We start from the raw sequence: 22,141 nt of genomic DNA, 5'->3' as shown, positions 1-22,141 counted from the left end.
GATCCGAATCCTCAAGAGGTGGTTTCATCCATGTGGGGTGCCAGTTGCCCCACCTGCAGGGATTCAATGGGTTCTCGACCACCCTAAGGACTGAATGATAGGAACAGGAGATACAAAGGAAATACACCAAGTCTAGATTCTGATAAAGGTGCCACTTTATTTTTCTCCAAGAGGGTTTATATAGTTCCTGCAGGGTGGGGGGAGCAAGAAGCTGTTATTTGCATAAGGTGGGGCAAGCTAGCAGGATGTTTGTATAGGATGTTTACAGGGTGAAAGGGTCAAGGGCTCTGCCTCAATGTCCTGTTGCTAGGCAACCTGACTGTAAGATGATCTAGTTGCCTGTCCTTGGAGATTCTGTCCTTGTCCCAGACATTGTCAGGGACTTGGAAGGTTAGAATGTTAGTCAAAGGTAAGGAGGCAATTTAGAAACTTCTGGTTCATTGAGCAGCTGAAGAAACAGCATTTGCATAAGTTGGATTAGTTTATATCAGCTTTCATGAAGTTCAGGGCTCATAGTCACATGGAGCAGGTTGTCATTAACAATTGATGCTTAGATGGGTCTGTCAGCAAAGTGCAAACCTGTGGAGACAGATATAAACTAGGAACAAAAACAAAAATTTGTGACCTTATTTGGAACTTTTAGACCCATATAATGCAAGCCTTTATGTCATCAGACTTTTATATTTCTCAGACCCTTGTCAGGACCATCCAACCTGTCAAACAATACCTGAATAAGGGAGTGTAGATTAAGAAAAGACAGAAAAAACAGAGACATACAAGAAACACAGAGACATAGGATAGATTTGGAAGGACTATCACTGAATACTGTTGTATCCAGTTTATTCTACCCAGTGCTCATATACAGCTGAGCAATAGACAAGAGAGCATCTGCAAAGCATACTACATTGTTACAGACTTCTTTATATGAAGATTCTTTGGGTTCAAGGAGAAGTTAAGCCACTTCCCTGCAGCACATATCTTAAAAGGTCTTATTAATAAAAAACCTAGAGCCAGATATTGGGGTGAAAGCTGGAAGATTAGAGAGGTAGAGAGCAAGCTACTACATCTTAGCCCTATGAAATCCTCTGCCAAAAGAGAGAGTTAGCTCCTCTCTGCACCCTGCCTTATCACTTCCTCTCTTCAGAACCTCTCAACATAGTTACTGACTCTCAGTATGCAGAAAAAGAAGTCCTACATATTGAACTGCAGAATTTATCCCTGATGAGTCAGAATTAACTTTGTTATTTGTTCATTTACAAGAAATAAACAGAAACAGGAAGTATCCCTTATATATAACTCACATCAAATACCTTATGAGACTGTCAGGCCCTTTAGCACAAGAAAATGAGGAGATTGATCAACCAATAATTGGAAATGTGTGGGAAGAATTTCATAAAAAAATCATGTCAATGTGAGATTTTAAAAAAGGAATTTTACATAACGTGGAAACAAGCTAAGGAAATTAAATGGAAATATTCTACTTGTTCATTTTACAATCAGACTCCACTACTTGAAGGATGTAACCCAAAGGACACTTAGAAGAATGACATCTGGCAGATGAATGTGTTTCATTTTGTAGAATTTGGAAAATTGAAACATGTGCACCACACCATTGATACTTACTCAGGATTTCCATGGGCACCTGCTCTGAGTTTCAAAAAGGCTGATTCTTTAATCCAGTAATTGCTAGAAGTTATGGTCATGATAAGTATATCTGTATAAGTTAAACCTAACAATGATCTAGCCTATGTCTCTGGTAAAATGAAACAGTTTTTTTTTTTTTTGCTTATTACAATATAAAATATATTACAGGTATACCATGCAATCCTACAGGAGAAAAAGTCATAGAAATAACAAATTGAACTCTAAAGGTTATGCTAAATAAACAAAAAGGAGAAACACACCCCCCCAAAATAGACTACATAATTCTTTATTAACTTTGTATTTTCTCAATGCTAATGAGAAAGGAACAATAGCTGTGGAGAGACATTAGACAATAGAAAAAAATACAGAGTTAAATCAGCCTGTATATTTTAAGGATGTGCTAACCTCAGAATGGAAACCAGGATATGTCTTACGTTGGGGATGAGGTTTTGGTTTTGTTTCTACAAGAGAAGATAAGCTATAAATACCATCAAAATTTGTAGCATGAATCTTAGAGAGTCTTATTAATAAAATCAAACCCGGGGCCAGTTGTTGGGGTGAAATGCTGGATGGTCAGAGAGACAGAACAAGCCACAGCTAACTCACCTTGCCAATTCCTCAGCTGGTCCTGTGTCCTCAGACTGGATGCCTCTGAGTCCTCATCCAGAATGAATCTTAGCTGAACTGTGTTGCTCCAAAGCCTGAAAGCTTAACCAGCCAAATGCTTAACCAGCCAAATGCTGCTAGTTTCTGCTCCTCATGCCTTATAAACCTTTCTGCTTTCTACCACCACTCCCTGGGATTAAAGGCTGCTTTCTGGGATTAAAGGCATGAGTCACCATGCCTGGCTGTTTCCAATTCAGCCTTGAACTCACAGAGATCCAGAGGGATTTCTGTCTCTGGAATGCTAGGATTAAAGGCGTGTGCTAACATTTTCTAGCCTAAGTATCTTGTGGCTTTTCTGTTCTCTGACCCTAGATAAGTTTATTAAGGTACATTATTTTGGGGAACACAATACCACCACATTTTCTCTCTTTTTGTCTGAAATTAAAAAAAGGCTTATAACTAATACAAGAAAACTATCCAATAAGTATATACAATATATACAGCCAAAAATTACATTAATGATGTCTAGTTCATTAACATTTGACAGATTCAGATAAAAACTCCATTATATATATTAACAATGTCCAGTCCAGTAACATCTGATAAACTTAGACCAAAAAAAATTTCATTATTTACCTTATTTAAAATAAGTAGTTTCTTTTTAAAAGTATATTCCATAATCTCCTTTTTATCTTATCATATCCATATGATATAAAATATATTACAGGTATACCATGCAATCATACAGGAGAAGAAGTCATAGAAATAACAAATTGAACTCTAAAGGTATGCTAAATAAACAAAAAGGAGCAACAAACCCCCCCAGAAATAGATTACATAATTCTTTATTAACTTTGTATTTTCTCAATGCTAATGAGAAAGGAACAATAGCTGTGGAGAGACATTAGACAATAGAAAAAATACAGAATTAAATCAGCCTGTATATTTTAAGGATGTGCTAACCTCAGAATGAAAACCAGGATATGTCTTACGTTGAGGATGAGATTTTGCTTCTGTTTCTACAAGAGAAGGTAAGCTATAAATACCATCAAAATTGATAAAGGGCCGGTCGGTGGTATCCCATGCCTTTATTCCCAGCACTTGGGAGGCAGAGCCAGGCGGATCTTTGTGAGTTCAAGGCCAGCCTGATCTACAGAGCAAGATCCAGGAAAGGCACAAAGCTACACAGAGAAACCTTGTCACAAAAAAAAAAAACAAAAAAAAAATTATGGGGTTGGGGATTTAGCTCAGTGGTAGAGTGCTTGCCTAGCAAAAGCTAGGCCCTGGGTTCGATCCTCAGCTCCACAAAAAAATGATAAAGTTTTGATTTGAACAAGACAGACCTCTCAATTAGAAGAGGTGATTGTTCCTCAACCAGCATGACCATCCAATTTAAAGTAACTTGGCCTAATGGTATTACATCACACATAAATTTCATGTCTTCCTAAATGTTTGTTTCTGCTCTTCTTTACAAACACTTATCACAAATGGTGTTTATGTAGTCCCACTTCAATTAAAAATTAAATCTGGCTTTGGAGTTGGAGAATGAATCTCTCATTCTTTAAAGCCAAACATGTTAAAAAGAAAATGCAAAATCTCTGTATCATGTCAGAAGAATCAACTGATATGGGACAGAAGAAAGCCAAAATTAAGGGACAATTCTATTGCCACTGTTCTCATAATACTTTGGTTCTGTTTTGATTCATCAAACTCTCCTTACAGTATAAATTTTATGTCAAAATTTATATATATATGTATATATATATGTATATATATGTATTTGTAACTCAACATAAATCCAGTTACTCTGAACCTGATACAAGAGAAAGTAGGAAGTAGTCTTAAACACATTGGCATAGGAGATCACTTCCTAAATATAACACCAGTATTATAGTCACTGAGAGAAGCAATTAATCAATGGGACCTCAAACCAGAGAAGCTTTTGTAGAGCAAAGGACACAGTCAACAAGACAAAGCAACAGCCTACAGAATGGAAAAAGATCTTCACCAACCCCACATCTGACAGAGGACTGATATCCAGAATATGTAAAGAACTTAACAAATTAGACATCAAAATGTCCAACAGTCCAATTAAGAAATGGGCTATAGAGCTAAACAGAATTCTCAACAGAGGAAGCTGAAATGACTGAAAGACATTTAAGGAATTGCTCAACATCCCTAATCATCAGGAAAATGCAAATCAAAAGGACTGTGAGATACCACCTTATACTTGTCAGAATGGCTAAGATCAAAAACACTGAAGACAGCTTCTGCTGGAGAGGATGTGGAGCAAGGGGAACACTCCTACATTGTTGGTGGGAATGCAAGCTTGTACTTTTCCATTTTGAACATCAATATGGCAATTTCTTAGAAAATTGGGAATCATTCTCCCCCAAGACACTGCTATACCACTCTTGGGGATATCCCCTAGGAATGCTCAATTGTACCACAAGGGCACATGCTCAGGTATGTTCATAGCAGTATTTGTAATAACCAAAACATAGAAACAACCTAGATGCCCTTCAAATGAAGAATGGATAAATAAAATGTGGCACATATACACAGTGGATTACTACTCAGCAGAGAAAAACAATGACTTCATGAGGTTTGCAGGCAAATGGATGGATCTAGAAAAAAATCATCCTGAGTGAGGTAACCCAGACTCAGAAAGACAAACATGGTATGTACTCACTCATAGAAGGATAATAGATGTAAAATGAAGGATGACTAGACTGCTAATAAAAACTCCAGGGAGGCTACCTAGAAAACAGGACCCTAAGAAAGACACAAAGATCACCAAACAACAGAAAAATGGATGAGGTCTACATGAGCAAACTGGATATGAAGGGGTAAATAAAGGGCAAATATTGGGGGAAAGAGAGCTTAGGGGAGTGGGATGTCCCAGCTGGATCAAGAACAGAGAGGGAGAACAAGGAAAAAGAGACCATGATAAATGAAGACACTATGGGAATAGGAAGACGCAAAGTGCTAGAGAGGTCCCCAGAAATCCACAAAGATACCCCCACAATAGACTACTGGCAATGGTCAAGAGAAAGCCCCAACTAACCTTCTCTGGTGATCAGATGGCTAAACACCTTAACTGTCGTGCTTGAACTCTCCTCCAATGACTGAAGGAGGCCAATGCAGAGATCCATGGCCAGGCCCCAGGTGGAGCTCCAGGAGTCCAATCAGCGAGAGAGAAGAGGGATTGTATGAGCAAGAGATATTGAGACCATCATTGGAAAAAGCACAGGTACAAATAGCCAAACTAGTGGAAACACATGAACTATGAACCAATAGCTGAGGAGCCCCCAACTGGATCAGGCCCTCTGAATAAGTGAGGCAGTTGATTAGCTTGAATTATTCAGGAGGCCCTCAGGTAGTGGGACCGGAACCTGTCCTTACTGCATGAGCTGGTTTTTTTTTTGCGCCTGATACTTATGCTGGGACACTTTGCTCAGTCTGGGTGAAAGGAGGAGAAAACTGGACCTGCCTCAATTAAATCTACCAGGCTGAGCTGAATCCCCAGGGGAGTCCTTGCCCTGGAGGAGATGGGAATGGGGGGTTGATTGGGGGGAGGAGGAGAGGGTGGAACCGGAGAAGGGAGGACAGGGGAATACATGGCTGATATGTAAAATTAAATTAATTATAAAATTTAAAAAAAAATGAAGTGCTTCTCCCATCAAAGTGCTAAAAGAAAAAAATCTGTTTTGAAAGCTTTGCTGACGCTGATGTCTGCCCCCACCATGTAACAGGATCCTCCTAAATTCTGATTTTTTTCAATGGAAAAACTTTTACAACTCCCAAACATATTCTGTTACAGGAGTTTATTTAAAAAAATTTTTTTGCTAATTGGACTCCCAGAGATCCACCTGGGGCCTAGTCATGGATCTCTGCATCCAGATCCCTCAGTAGTTGGATGAGGTTTCTAGCACGACAATTACGGTGTTTGGCCATCCCATCACCAGAGTAGGTCAGTTCGGACTGTCTCTCGACCATTGCCAGCAGTCTGTTGTGGGGGTATCTTTGTGGATTTCTGTGGGCCTCTCTAGCACTTTGTTTCTTCCTATTCTCATGTGGTCTTCATTTACCATGGTCTCCTATTCCTTGTTCTCCCTCTCTGTTGTTGATCCAGCTGGGATCTCCCACTCACCCAAGCTCTCTTTCCCTCGACCCTCGCCCTTCACTACCCCCACTCATGTCCAGGCTGTTCATGTAGATCTCATTCCATTTCTCTGTCATTGGGCAATCCCTGTGTCTTTCTTGGGGTCCAGGTGGATCTCTGGGAGTCCAATTAGCAAGAATGAGGAGGGTTTATATGAGCGAGAATTGTTGAGACCAAGGTCGGATAAAGCACAGAGACAAATAGCCAAACAAACGGAAACACATGAAATATGAACCAATGGCTGAGGGGTCACCAACTGGATCAGGCCCTCTGAGTGGGTGAGACAGTTGATTGGCCTGATCTGTTTGGGAGGCATCCAGGCAGTGGGACCGGGTCCTGTGCTCATTGCATGAGGTGGCTGTTTGAAACCTGGGGCCTATGCAGGGTCCCTTAGCTCGGCCTGGGAGGAGGGGACTGGACTTACCTGGACTGAGTCCACCAGGTTGATCTCAGTCTGTGGGGAAGGCTTTGCCCTGGAGGAGATTGGAATGGGGGGCGGGCTGGGAGGAAGGTGAGGGGGGCAGGAGGGGGGAGAACAAGGGAATCTGTGGCTGATATGTAGAATTGAATTGTATTGCAAAATAAAAATTAAAAAAAATTTTGTCCCATTTAAATTGGGATGGTTCACTTCCACTCAAACAAACAAACCTTCCAAATAAGAATAGCAAGACAGAGAAGAAATTATTAATAGCTGGACTTTATATATACTCCATGAGTTCTAATAAGTCACCAAAATCGTTTATGTGCTTCTATTAAAATACACCAATGGACACAGGTGTCATTTATTTGTTGTGAGATTAGCCAGATAAGGATTAGAATTCTGAGATTGGAACAGGCAAACACAATTCTATATTTACGATCAAACATGTTCATTTCTAACTTCCCTCTTCATATTCTTTGCTTTTAGCATCGGAAAGTGCTTAATCAATAAAGAATAGCTAGCTGGTGACTCTTTCCAAATGACAAAGGACAGGAGCCACTCACAATATTTGATAACAGTCATGAAGTGAAGTGTTTTTTTTTCAACCAAGTCAAGTGATTCCATGCTTTAAAGCATCATTTTCAGCATTTTTGTAAGTTTAGGGTCTGATTCTTCTGTTCCCAGAAAAAGACGTTCACTAGAAAGAGATGTGCAGCTTAGCTCATATAAATGCTAGCTCATCCCCCAAAAAACATGCAAACAAACAAACAAACAAACAAACAAACAAAGTCCCACTTATGAAGGAAGTGATTTTATAAGTCATGCCTTGAGACAGCAATCATCTCCATGGTGTATCCCAACCCATCTTTCTCTAGGTAGAAGAAACTGACATGCAGAGAGGCTAAACTGCCAAAGACATAACCAAGGATTTCCTGTGTGTGCCTGCTGTCCTGCCCTTGTTTTGCACTCTGTTCCTCAGACCTGCATTCTAAACCTGTACCTGTGGTTATTTCAGACCTTATACTCATTGGATAGCCTTTGATGTAGCTCAAAAGGGCCTGTTTCATGTCCTAGGAAGAGAAGGACAAAAATCAAAGTGACTTTTCACATCTGATAAGGTCTATTTACCTTTGAAGGAGGAAATTTGTTAAAGATCTGTGTACAGAAACCTTAATGAAGAGGCACAGAAGTTAGAGGGATACTGAGAAGTTTTCACAGGGATGTGTGTACATCAGGCCTAGGCTGTGTCATCCACCTCCAACCTAAGGTAACTAGTGGACACATTGCCTGTCACTACTTACACCCCCACATACCTGGAATTTAAGGTGCTACTTTGCTCTCAGGATTATGGAGCTTCTTCTGACCTTAAAGGAAGGACATAGCATAAGATTGAAATTCATAGTCAAGGCTGTGAATTCAAACCCAATTTCCCATATCTGAAAATTTTAATGGTCAGGAAATTCAAAGAAAAATACATTCATTGAAGTGAAGTTGTATATAACACATTAGAAGAATTTAGCATGGTACTTGATATGGCAAGACAATATCAGAGCACATTTGTTGACAGGGTGAAGTGGTTTGTGAGTCTATGGGTGTCTCTGGGTCTTTGTAAAACTGTGACAAGGAAACACAGGTTGGGTTCAGGAGGAAGTAGGATCTCTTCTTCTGAAACAGATATGGTGCTGTTGAGCATTTCATGAAATACATATCTCACTGACTTGTGAAAACCCCACTGTCATAGAGTACTTTCTTAACATCTTTATTACACTGAGTTATCAGGTACAGCAACTTAGAATGGGAAAAATTGATGATAGCCCACAATTCCAGGTAATAGTTCCATTTTTGGAAAATCAAGATAGAAACTCAGCTAATCATATCACATCCACAGCCAAGAGCAGAGATAAACAAATGTACCCATGCTGCCTGTTTGCTTATGCTTATGCTCTAGCTTTTTCATATGTACACAGTACAGGTTACAGACAATGAAATGATTCTGTCCATTTTAGGGACTATTAACAATTAACAATTAATAAAATCCAATAGAGACCTTCTCAAAGTAAATCTGATCTATATAATTCCACATTGAGGGTCCCTCTTCCCAGGTGACTAGTTTGATTCAGTCTGATAATAAAAACTAAGAATTGCCAGGAGGTGGTGGTGCACGCCTTTAATCTCAGCACTTGGGAGGCAGATGTAGACAGATCTCTGTGAGTTCAAGGACAGCCTGGTCTCCAAAGTGAATTGCAGGAATGGCTCCACAGCTACACAGAGAAAGCGTGTCTCAAAACTAAGAATTACATTGCCCCAGCATCACTGACAGAATTTGAGGAGATTTCTGTCTGCATTCAGAGCTGCGGTCCTCAACCTGTGTGGGTCACCACCCCATTGGGAGTCACATATCAGATATACTGCACATCAAATATTTGAATTACGATTCATAACAGTAGCAAAATTAGGACTGGAGAGATGGCTCAGAGGTTAAAAGCACTGCTTGCTCTTCCAAAGATCCTGAGTTCTATTCCCAGTAACCAAATGGTGGCTCACAACCATCTGTAATGAGATCTGGTGCCCTCTTCTGGCCTGCAGGGATATGTGCAGACAGAATACTGTATACACAATAAATAAATAAATAAATCTTTTTAAAAAAACAGTAGCAAAGTTAAAGTTAAGAAACAACAAAACAGTTATGTTTAGGGCTCACCACAACACGAGAAACTACTGTTCATGCTATTTCAAGATTTAAAGGGTCAGAGAATTGGAAAAAAATAACCATTGATCTAGCGTGTCCAGTGGAACCCAAGTGTTTATGTTGCTAACTATGAAGGGGCTTGCAAAGGATTTTCCTAATATCCTTTGCTCTAAGGGAAACTCAAGTTCTGTGTGGAAGACTCCAGCTATCTGGCCACCTTTACTACCCAGTAATAGCAGACCACTTTGTGCTACTGAACAGAGAGGACAAAACCCACTACACACATGCTGATGACACAGATTTTAGTCACATTGGGCTCCATGACCATATCATGCTCCTATGGGTACTTGTTCCTAGGCTGTATCAGCCTCTTCCTCTAGCATAACTCTGCCTAGCTGTTTCCTGTAGACTCTTTACCAGGAAGTTGTTTAACAAGTGTCCTTCTCAGTCATCATTAAGTCTATAATGTCTTGTGGCTAAGGAGATAAGGAGATGTAGGTACTTTTTTTTTTGATTTTACATCTTTTTTGTATTGTTTTGTTTTTTTCATTTTTCATTATTAAGAAATTTTCTCCTCACCCCACATACTGTCCACAGAGCCCCCATCCTCCCTCTACAAAACCCCATCCCTCTCTCCCAAGCTACTCCACATTCCCACATCCCCCAAATCAAGGTCTCCCATGGGCAATCAGCAGAGCCCAGCACACTGAGCCTAAGCAAGTCCAACACCCTCCACACTAAACCAAGGCTGCTCAAGGTGTCACACCACAGGCACTGGGTTCCAGAAGCCTGCCCATTGACCAGGGATAGATCCTTATCCCCTGCCTGGTTGCCTCTCAAACAGTTCGAGCCAAACAACCATCTTCTGTATCCAGAGGACCTAGTCCAGTCTCTTGGGGGCTCCACAGCCACCAGTCCACAGTTCAAGGGATTCCACTAGTGTGGCCAGTCACCTCAGTTGCAGGTACTTATGAACTTCAGCATATATAAATTTCTATGATATTATTACCTTGTGTACATAAAATTTCAGTAGGAGATAAAGATTCAGTTCTACACAGGGAAAGAACTGGAGAATGTTCAATCAATCAGGGAGAGATCTCTGGCTTTGGATGAAGGGGGTGCTGAAGGGCTTCCCTTGTATCCCAGCAGAGGCTCCTGCAAAGGTCAACTTGACTTCTTGTGTAAGGAAAGCTCATTAGCAGGGAAGCAATGTCAGTTCCCATTACATCTGCAGCTCTTCCCTAGACATTCTATTGTATCCTGGAGAGACCTGGAATCCTCTGTGATGTCACTATGTTGTGGCAACACCCACTGTCCTTGGGAAATTTATTCAGTGCCTTCACCATTTACTGATGAACATGATGGCATACTGAAGAGTTTAAATTGGAAAGAGAATGGAGAGGGTAGAGAGACCAGAGAGTGACAGAGGAAAGCTGATTTTCAGCCTCCGTGTAAAACATCAAGGAAGAAATGATTGAGAGAATGGTGCAATGAGTTCTGTGCAGGAAAAGGGAAGCTTCATGGAGGAAGTGGGTTTGAGCTGAATCTTCCAGTAATGGGGAATAGAAAGTTGGAGTCTCTAGAAACCAACAGAACTTCCTTGCTTGTCATGGCTCTTGAAATTTGAGGATTGCAGGATATTTATTGTTTTGCCTCAGAAGTCAGGAACTGGTGAGATCAAAGCTTTATGCTGGGAACTCTTGGCTTTCATTCCTTTTGGAGGATAGGCATTGGTGAGTGAACATGAGACCAACATTAAAGAGGGAAGGATTAATGAGGTGTGCCCATTTCAAGGCAGAACATCACTGTTCTTCAACCACACTGGCTAACTTTAGGTACTTCCAAGCTGCTTTGTGTTCCTGAGTTGTCAGTGAGTTGACTTGTTGAGTCTGGTGACCATGTTCTGCCCTTCTATGTCTTCTCCATCAATAGATATATGGTTAGTGACCTCTCAAGATATTTGGGGAAACTTTAAATTTCTGGGGTGATTATGAACTATTGCAATTTTCTGCTGACTTGTAAACCCACAGGATTGTGGACTCTGCAGCCAAGATAAATTATGAGTCTCCAGCTGTGAATGCGCCTGAAGAGGCTATCTCCTTCGTTACTTGTAGCATGTGTTATGAGGGCAGAGAGAACCAGAGAGCTGAGAAAACCACTTCTCTTCAAATAGAGGAGACAGCTAAGTTCCCCAGAGGGGGCATCAGAAGCATGGGACAAAATAATTTGGGGTGTCAACTAGTCATTGATAAACAAGCTTTCTCAAATGTTTGAATAGGACTCAGGGTGGTCTGTCCATCCTCTTTGCCTTGTCATACTGCAAGCTAATTTGTGTTCATTTACCCACAAGGAGCAGCAGGGAGCCACCATCCCACCAAACCTTTCTCACCAAGATGCAGGTGATCAGAATGTGCAGAGACTGACCTGTCAGCTACAGCAAATGACCATTGAAAGAAATTAGCAGTGAGATCGCATGATCTTTATCACAGAAGAGATCATGAAGAATAGGTATTCATTCTTTTAAACTGTGTGGTTTCAATCTTAGGTCCACTCTGTCATCATTAACTCATTTTATACAAGGTTTTTGTTTCTGGTAGGCTGCATGTTTAGGGTTTGCCTTCAGGGTATGCCAAAATCATGTCTCTGAACTCCACCTAAAGGCAGAACCTCAAATGTGGACAGGAATGACATGAGGACAAAGATTCTTCTGCTTCCTCTAAAAAGAAACAAAAACAGAGCCTGTGGCATGAGTCATACTACTCATGCATTGTGGTAGTAGTAAGTGAGTTCCCAGAATGCATTTGAAGAGATTCTATCAAGTGCTGGCTAGTGTGAGATGTTAGTTGCTGTGAGTTTGAGTTGATTGTTTTGTTACTTGCTTGGAAAGGACTTGTGTGTTTGATTCTCCAAGCAGCAGTAGGAGAGGACTGATCACACTTCTAAATGTGTGGATACAGGGACTGAGATACAGATCCCTGCTCTTTTGTTCCTCCCTGAGAGGATACGCCTGCATGCATTTGTTCAGCGTCCAATTGATAGAGTGCTCCCACTCTCACTCAGTCTCTCTAAGTATCTCTTTCTCTGTCTCTTTGTCTCTCACACACTTGTATATGTGTTATGTATTTTTTGATGTATTTGTGCATGTATATCCCAATAGTTCCTGCAATCAGGGATCTGTGGTTGGGCATGAGCACTTCCCTATCTCACAGTTACCAGGTAATACCTTGGTGAAAATTGGGAGCACCACTTTGAGCATTATAGTTCTGCCAATGTACTTATTTTAATGACACATAGATATACCTTTGAGGAGTTTATAAATCTATCATGATGTTTAGTCCCATCCTCAAAACGGTTCATGATGTTATTTTCATCTTCATTGTCACAGGAACAATTATAGAGAATTTGTTTTTGAATACAGGAGAAACATCTTCACAGATTCTGGAGGGTACACACCTGTGAAGTAGACACTAAGTAAATTCTTAGCTATTTCAGCAAACTTCCTGAGAGAGCTCATGCAGCTCCACCTCCTATCATCTAAACAGCCTGCCTCTGCTGGCCTAAGGTCAGAATAGCTGTAAGTAAATTGTATGCAACTCTGTGGGTTTGGTCCCGGGTTTTGGCACAAACAATGTAAGCAAATTTGTTGCAACAACTCTGGGGAAAGGTGTCCTGACTACCTGGGGAGTCAGGTAACACCTTGAGCTGCTTAGGACAACTCTGATGGCTGGAACTGCAAGAAGACAGTTTAGCCTTGGAGGGCAAGATATCCCACTCACCTTGAGCTGATCAGAACAGCAGCTCTGCCTTGAAGGTGTCCTGGATACCTGGAATTGTTTAGCACAGCTCTGATGGCTGGAACATCAAGGAGACAGATCAGCCCTGGAGGGTGAGATATCCTGGGCACCTTAAGCTGCTCACAACAGCTCTGCCCTGAAGGTGTCCCAGAGACCTGGAGCTGTTGTGCACAGCTCTGACAGCTAGAATTGCAAAGAAGCAGCCCGACCCTGAAAGGGACAATTTTCTGACTTCTTTGGAAATTCAGACCTGGAACTGATGGGGGATGATCTCCCTGCAGGATACAACAATCCTGCTCTTCTCCTGGAGAGCTGCTACAGCTGAGTTTTGCTCAGGCCCCTCTTAAGGTGGCTTCCTAGCAGAGCTTTGCTTCTCTGGCCTAAGATGTTTGCTCTTTTGCTTCACTCTTCAAAAGGGAAAATGCCTGCAGAAATGTAGCTATGTCCTCTGGCTCTGGAAAATAGTGTTACTTTTTAGCTTTTTATTGCTCTGTCCACTGAGTGATGTCTCAGCAGAGGTCTTCTGTCCAGCTCCTCCTTGTTCTGCTCTTTCAACTTTCTTGATTTGTACATGGAGGGATGTCTCAACATGGATCTTCTCTATGCCAGTGAATAAAGAGTTCACAGGCAAAACTCTTTTGAGAAAGAGATTTATTTGGGAAGGAGGAGTCCAGGAGAGTAGCTGCCTCTACCAGGGTGGAGAAAACAGCCTTTTCTTCTAACTGACCAGGCAGGCAGATTACACAAGAAGTTTTGGAGGTGGAGTCAACCAGGGGTTGACTTCGGGCCCAGGGTTCTACTGTCCTACTCTGTGATTGGTTGGTTTCACAAGTCAGTTGGCCGGGGGCACAGATGGCTCTGATCTGACTGAGCCAAACTGTGTTTGTTTCTGCCCTGATCTGAGTCTTCATTCCCTAGTTCTGGCCTCCAGGGTCAGGGTGGGTTTCTTTAGCCAGCCACTTGTCCCTAAAATAGTAGGTTTAATAAATGCCAGAAGTTCCCAGTACTTAGGAGACAGGATGTGGCACCCCTGATGTCCAGTAGTCTAGAATATACCCAGAATTTCTGTGATACTTGAGGCCTATGTTTATGGAATTCTTTACCTCTAGGTCCAGGACCTACCACCAGCCAAATCCTTTCTATGAAAAGCTCAAGATGGAACATAAGCAGGTCATGTCACATATGCAGAGCTTGAAGATTGAGAACACCAAAGTCTCAGAGAAATTAAATGGTCTGGCCGAGGAGTCAATCTTCCATTGTTAAGTGCCTGTTGTTCAGGGGACCACAGCATTGTGCAATGGCCTTCTCTGGCTTTCCTTGTTGCTGTACTGCAGAGTCTGAAGCTCTGGTTCCAGCCCTTCTGCCTCTTAGCAAGCTTCTTTAGCAAGTAGTGCTTTGTCTTATGCATCTCATTCTCAGCTTTGCCAATAGTGAAAGAGACTGTTAGCTAATCCCAACCCCATATTGTCATACTTTATAGCTCCAGAACGACTATTTTTAACCTTTCTAATGCCATGACCATTGAAGTACAATTCCTCATGTTGTGACATAACACCATAAAATTATTTTTCTTGCTACTTCGTAATTGGAAACACTACTGTTATCAATCATAAAGTAAATATCTGTTATGCAGAGTATCTGAGATGCCTCCCCTGTGAAAGAGTAATTCCATCACTAAATGAGTCATGACATTTAGAAGTCCAGTTTGCAACACGAGATAGGTATGCTGCATGGTCTTGGGCAGGGGTCTATTGCCATAAGACTGCTACACCAGTAGTGTCTCCTACTCTCACTCAGAGAGGATTTGTCCTCTATTTGCTGATGTTTCCCATTTTCAGACGTGTTGGCATGTACCTTTACTTGCTGAACCATCTACTGGTCCCTAACTTCTTAAATGTATACCTTTATACCAATAGACTTTGACTTCCCTCTTGCAACACCTTTTTTTGTAGATTCCAATGTTCTGTTATATTTGCACATTTCAAGAATGTTATGTTCTATTCCTACCGCCATTTTTGTGTAAGAACTTTGGAATCCACTCCCAATTTCTTTAGCATCTCACTGATTGTTCAGTGTTTTATTTTCTAGTCTCCATTTGTTTGTATACTTTCTATAGTTTATTTTTGTTCTATTTTGTATATTTTTATACTGTGATCTTATTAAAATAATAGTTATTTCAATTACCGTGTTTTTGAAAAGATTTGTTTTGCATAAACCCATTTTGCTTTGCATAAAACCATTTTGAAAAATAATTGCTTAGGTTGCTGTTAAAAATACATTCTGCTACTGTTCCACGGAAAGTTCTGTAAATGTTAAATCAGTCCATTTATTTGTATATAGGTTGTTCACAGGTTTGCTTTTGTTTTGATAACTGATATAATCATGTATTAAATTCACCCAAAATATTGTTGAGTTCTATTTGTTAGCTCATAATTAGTAGTGTGTGCTTTATAAAATTGGGAACATCAATATCACAAGAACATACGTTTATGGACTCTTGTTGAATTTCTCACTTTATCAATATGTAGTGACCTTCATTTTCTCATTGACTAATTTAACTTTAAAGTGTACATTGTGGACTATCAGTATGGTTAAACTTGTTTGTTTCCACATGTGATTTTCTGCCTAATACTTTGGCACTGAATTCATTGGTTGCAGGTACCAAATAGCTCTATGTAGTAGAATATTACTTTAAGGTGTACTGCTTTTGTTTATGTTGAATTTTTTAACTCTGTGAAGCTATGTTACTGTGCCTGTGTAAAACACCTGATGATTTAAAACAGAACAGGCCAAGAGCAAGAAAGGAGAAATGATAGGTGGGGCGGGCAGGCTTAGAGTATATATAGAAGGAGAAAACTGGGTGGAAAGCTCTAAAATCAAAGAGTCAGAGAAGGAGGAGGGTTCCAGGAGCCAGGCATCCAGCTACACAGCAAGCACAAAGTAAGCATAAAATTTACAGAATTTAGAGAATAAGAAAAGCCAGAGGAAAAAGATAAAAGGGTTAATTTAAGAAAAGCTGGTTGGAAATTAAGCCAAACTAAGGACTGGGCACTCATAAGTAAGAATAAGCCTCTGTGTATGATTTACTTGGGAGCTGGATGAATGGCTGTCAAAGAGCAATGACCTCCAATAACAACTCTCTTTCATTTATGTGGTCTATTTTGTCAGGCTATTTCTTCTAATTGGAATGTGAGACACTTAAAAGTCAGAATTATCTCAAGTTGTAAAATTATTACTGTCATTTTCTTATATGTCCTTTACTATATGTTTTAAGTTTTAAAGATAATTTTTACTTAAATATTTTTAGTCTAATGGTGTATTTGGACTCTCTCACATACATTTATTCTCAATCTTCCCAGTTCTCTTCTTCTTGCTTTGGTTTTGGGAATGCTTTCATCTAACTTATTATTTTTGTCTGTTTTTATAGGATACATTTATAGGATTCATTGCAATCTTTGTCTTTAGCTACCTTAAATGCACCAAAGAAGAATACATTCTGAATGTAAGGTTTTTTTATATTATTCAATACAACAATTTTTTAATAAATAGAGTTTTCAAGATAGCACTACTCAAATTCACCCAAAGAGAAAATGACATGATTGTAGGCTATGACAGGCAAAACTGAAGGTTGTTAGATAATTTAAGCTGCCTTATCCAAGCTTGTAAAATTCTAGTTGTGTCCATATTCTACAAAGCCTTTTGATAGTACTGCATAATTTATTTGTGACATAATGACATTATAAGTTACCCAAACTATTGATAGTATTTGAATGACCAATGTAATAGTAAAACTTACCCTAAAAGTTTCTCTTTTAATCACCAATAACCTCATATGACAAATTATTGGAATTCTCAGTGATTTTTAAAAAATTAATTTATTCATAATAGACATACAGCCTCAGGTGGAAAATATTAACATTTAAAAGGGGTAAAGTAACAAGGGCCTGAGTAAATAATGGGCACAAGAGTGGGGTTATTTCCATTCTCCTGATATGAGAAGTAGATTATATGGACCATGTCTTAATGTTCAACAATCTACTGGGATAAAAAATGCTTTCAATAATGCTTGGTTTACTATATTAAAGGTAGAAGGAAAAATACTTACAACTCACAGAGAGACTTGTGTTTTCAGGAGTAGAAAAATGAGGATATAAAGTGAGGTCATGATTGGGTGGGGTTGATTTGCCATGGGGCTATTGTGACAGACTGTGAGATCAATATTATTGCCTGGCAACCCAAGTGGGATTCTCTCTGCCCATGTCATGGGACCAACAAGCAGGGAGCAGCTGAGATGCAGTGTTTCCTTAGGACACTTTATTATCCAAAATATGTGTACCATACAACCTTTATTGTGCACAAAGTGGGAGGTGATTCCAATCAGGCCAAGGCAAAATCCTTCGACAATACCCTTGTACCTGGTACTATTACTTAATAAAGGGTACCTAATCCCACTGAATACTGCCTGAGCAAAAGATGTTCAGAGTCTTTTCTGGGAGAATGTCCCATTAACTAAGAAGTAAACTATGAAATAAGAAATAAAAGCCTCAGAGTTATCTTCCAGGGTAACAGTTATTCTATTGTTACCTTCTTTCTGCAAGGTTTTAAGCCATTTCTTATACTAGATTGAGGTTGAAGTGGGAGTTGCTTTTCTCTGAGATAGGTGCCCAACTTAACCTATCTGATGCACGCTAAAACCCTAGATGAATGGGGACAGTACCATCTATGAAAATTGAGGGTACTGTGTGTCACTTTTGAACTTGAGGTCTAAAGACAGGTGAGGTTCCTGCCACAGTGTTCAAGCTAGGATGTTATTGTTACTTATTGAGAAGCCTCAGTCTCTGGCTCTAGGCCAAGTGTTGATAATATTTATACTCTGATGCTTCTGGACCTTCTTACTGCTAATAATGGGGTTACATTAATTTTTCAATATTTATAGTTACTGTACATTGTGGAGGTTCCATTGACACTAGAAGAGTGACTCTGGTCTTAGAATCAAGTGAGTAAACTTATGTTAATTCTATGGAAATTCTATGCTGAAACTGAATTATCTTAGTAATACATTCAGTTTTTTCTTTGGTTTCATGTGAGAGACTGCAAGTAATGGAGGTAATTCTCCAGGACATCCAAGGTGATTTAAGATCTGTGGATCTGGTGGACAGTGTACATTCCCAAAGCATGCAAGTCTCTTGAATTCTTGACCAAACAGAAAGAGAAAAATAGTCTTACAGTTATAATAGTTGTTGTACTTAGCAGGAAAACAAAAATTATCACATGAGAAGTCTATAAATGGAGCTTAGGTAAGAAGAGAAGTTGCCTGGGCTTTCTTTCTTCACACTTGATAGAAAATGGAGATACAAATTCTACAGAGCCTCACTCAGTGTCCCCAGCTGTTCTTTGGTTCTTTAAACTAAACCATTCCACATATCCAGAGAACCCAACATATCCAGGTTGTTCTCTCTTCCCATGAAGTTATAAGAATACTGGTATTTCTCCTTGTGTTTGTTTTTGTTTGGCCATTGAGATTATAATATGATTATGTTATTTCCCCTTGATTTGTGGACTCACAAACATTTTATTTATGTTTTATGTTCTATCCATTTGATAAAGTTTTAACAATATGAATACCCAAACAGGAGCTAAATAATCCAACAATTGCTGTGCCAATTTGCATGATAAAAAACCCAGAAGGTTGCAATCCTACATAACAATCTAGCAGAAACTCTGGGATGTCGGGCATGGGAGAAATTGTCTTTCCAATGGAATAGGACAATATGTTACCTGATATAGTTCTTTTTTTAGATTGCATTATACTATATTAAATGCTCTTTCCATGTGTGAACAATACCATATATATTCCTTTGTTTACACATTCAGGGCTTCTTTTATCAGTAATTTTTTTATAAAATCTAAATCATTTATAAGCACATACATTTCTAATATCATAAATGTTATCTTCCCAGTTATCTGTTCTAGCTGTTTTTCCTTTCTCCTTCCTTGATTCTTCTCTCCTACCTACTTTCCTCATCCACTTTCCATCCTTTATCTTTTATTATTATTCACTATACTCATATTCAATTTATTTTCCTTTATATACTTTTCTTTCTTTTTTCTTTATTTCCTCCTTCCTTCCTTTATTCTTTCATTCTTCCTCCCTTCTTTTCTTCCTTTCTTTCATTTTTCTTCTATGAAATGTCCTTATTTACAAGAGCTGAAGATTTAGTTCACAGACTAACCTCATGTCAGAAAAAATTACTACAAGTGAACCTCATACACATTATGAATAGGAGATGGTGGAAAAATTGTAGCTTGCTTTGCTTGCTGGCATCTGGTTTTGCTAATGGATTTGTGGTATCAATGAGCAGAAGGCAGTGTCTTTTCTCTGAGTGAACATTATTAGGAGATGTCTATGCTATAATGGAATGTTGTTTCAAACCAGTGAAATAAGAATAGCCTCCTTTGTCCACTTTTCCTTGCCTTTGTGGCTTACCAGCGAAGATGCACCTTGAAATGATTGATTCTTTTTTAACTTTGATGGCATTAAACACCAACATGCTAAAAATCCCATACGGGTCTTTCAGGGTCAAAATTTAAAAAGTCTTCCATCCATGCTCTTCCATACATAGAGATACTGTCTATTTAAGATATTGTATGATCACAGATGGAATAATAAGGAGCATAAGGCCTACTTATAATCTAAGATTGGTTTGAACTCAGAGAGATCATGAATTGGCAAAGAAGATAACATTCTACATACTATAGAAATGAAGCCAATCTTCAAAAGATTCAGAAGATATCACAGAGTGATTCTTATATGTAGTAGGTATAGGATACCATATCTACTATTAGCATTATCCAAGTTTAAAATAGGAACAAAATTGGGGTTTTTGGTGAAAGCCATATAAAACCACAAGGTTTAAGAGTAGCTGAAGTTATAGCAGGTTATAGTCCAGTGATGAGAAGAGACATACCTACCTTTCTTATGGTAAATATTTATTCTTTTGAGAGAAGAGGTAAGACTGTTGGCTCAAAAGGTTAAAATTAGAGTCTCAGAGATTTGAATTATATAACAAGCTACTTTTTATACCTTACAGCTTGTCCTCATGAATAAAGATTTGTCAGCAACAAAAGGGATTCTGAGACCAGTTTAGTAAAGAGGGAGAATCTCATGTCTCCAGTCATGATATAAAGCAAAGGATAACCAGACTACAACCCACAGCTCCAGAGAAGCAAGGAAGAAGGAAGACCCTAAGAGAGACACATAGAGAGTCCTGCACAAAGAAGAAATCGATGAGATCTACATGAGCAAACTGGTATTAATAAGGGTAATGGAGGGCAAGGAATGGGGAATGAGAACACAGGGGAATGGGATGGTCAAGCTGGAAAGGGACAGAATGTGAGAGCAAGGAAAGAGATACTATGATAAATGAAGACATCATGAGAATATGGAGAAACAGTGGGCTAGGAAAATTCTCAGGAACCCACAAGGATGATCTCAACTTAGAGTACTGGCAATAGTCAAGAGGGTGCCTGAGCTGGCCTACTCAGTGATTGGATGGCTAAATACTCTAACAATCATCAAAGAACCTTCATCCAGTGACTCATGGAAGCAGATGAACAGATCCACAGCCAGGTGCCAGGCCAATTTCCAGGTGTCTAATTGATGAAAGAGACAAGGAATTCTATGACCATGATGGAAAAAAGTTAAGAGACAACTAGCCAAAGTAGTGGAAATGTATGAACTGTGGTCCAATAGCTGAGGAGACCTCATGGTACTGGACTAGGCCCTCTTGAAAAGTGAGACAGTTGTTTAGTTTGAATTGTTTAGGGGGAACCCAGGCAGTGGGATCAGGACTTGTCCCTAGTGCATTAGCCAGCTTTTTGGAGCCTAGTTCCTATGGTGACACACTTTGAAAAGCCTTGGTGCAGGGAGGAGGGGCTTGGACCTGCTTCAAATGAATGTACCAGGCTCTGCTGACTCCCCATAGGAGACCTTGCCTTGGAGGAGGTAGGAATGGGGATGGGTTGGGTTGAAGGCTGGGAGGTGGGAGAAGGGAGGACAGGGAAATCTGTGGTTGGTATGTAAAATGAATAGAAATTTCCTCAATAAAAAAATCTTAGTTCCATTACATTATCTGACATCTCTAGAAAATTCCCTTACAGGGCAATACTTCAATATGACGTGCCAAATGAATAACTGATGGGGAAAGGAAGATGCACGGAACTTCAAATTATATACACATATACATATATATGTATATATATATATATATATATATATATATATATATATATATATATATATAATGAAGCTATGATATAAGATAAACAACTGATTGCTGATTATCCTACTTAATTACATTTCTACCAGACACATGAAAATATCTCTTTGAATACACACATTAAGTATTGAATGTTTCTTATAATCTTTTCTGTTAAGCATTTTAAAATTAACATTGTTGTGTTGACAAAACAGCACACATTGGGAGTAGATTATCTACTCTTGGACTTGTACACTGGAGGTAGACACATGAGGATCATGAGTTCAAATGTATCCTTCAATCATTACTGAAATCTATGCCAGGCTTAATATAAACAACACTATCTCAAGGGAACTTGTGAAAACATGAAATCAAAACCAAACATCACAACCCACTACACTTTTCACAGAACATCGTACTTGGAAAGTATGATCATACACTGCCTGACATTTAAATAAACAATAGACTAGTAAGATGATGGATTTTCCATTTTATGTATTACAGTAGAAAAATATATCTCACTAAGTAAAAACACAATGGAAGATGAATAAAAGCCACAGAAGG

The 22,141-nt window shown here is 39.4% G+C and overlaps 1 long non-coding RNA gene across 1 annotated transcript; it reads left to right on the top strand.

Moving 5' to 3' along the window:
- Nucleotides 1–10,833: 10,833 nt before the first annotated feature.
- LOC131901793 (uncharacterized) lies at nucleotides 10,834–20,544 on the top strand. The gene is made up of 3 exons (XR_009376879.1): nucleotides 10,834–11,258; nucleotides 16,747–16,821; nucleotides 20,411–20,544. It is a non-coding gene; the product is annotated as an uncharacterized LOC131901793 (long non-coding RNA).
- Nucleotides 20,545–22,141: the final 1,597 nt, after the last annotated feature.

This window comes from Peromyscus eremicus, unplaced genomic scaffold, assembly GCF_949786415.1.
Source record: "Peromyscus eremicus unplaced genomic scaffold, PerEre_H2_v1 PerEre#2#unplaced_390, whole genome shotgun sequence".
Taxonomy (NCBI): Eukaryota; Metazoa; Chordata; class Mammalia; order Rodentia; family Cricetidae; genus Peromyscus; species Peromyscus eremicus.
The sequence above is the reverse complement of the archived record's forward strand: the minus strand, read 5'-3'. Positions and strand labels throughout refer to the sequence as shown.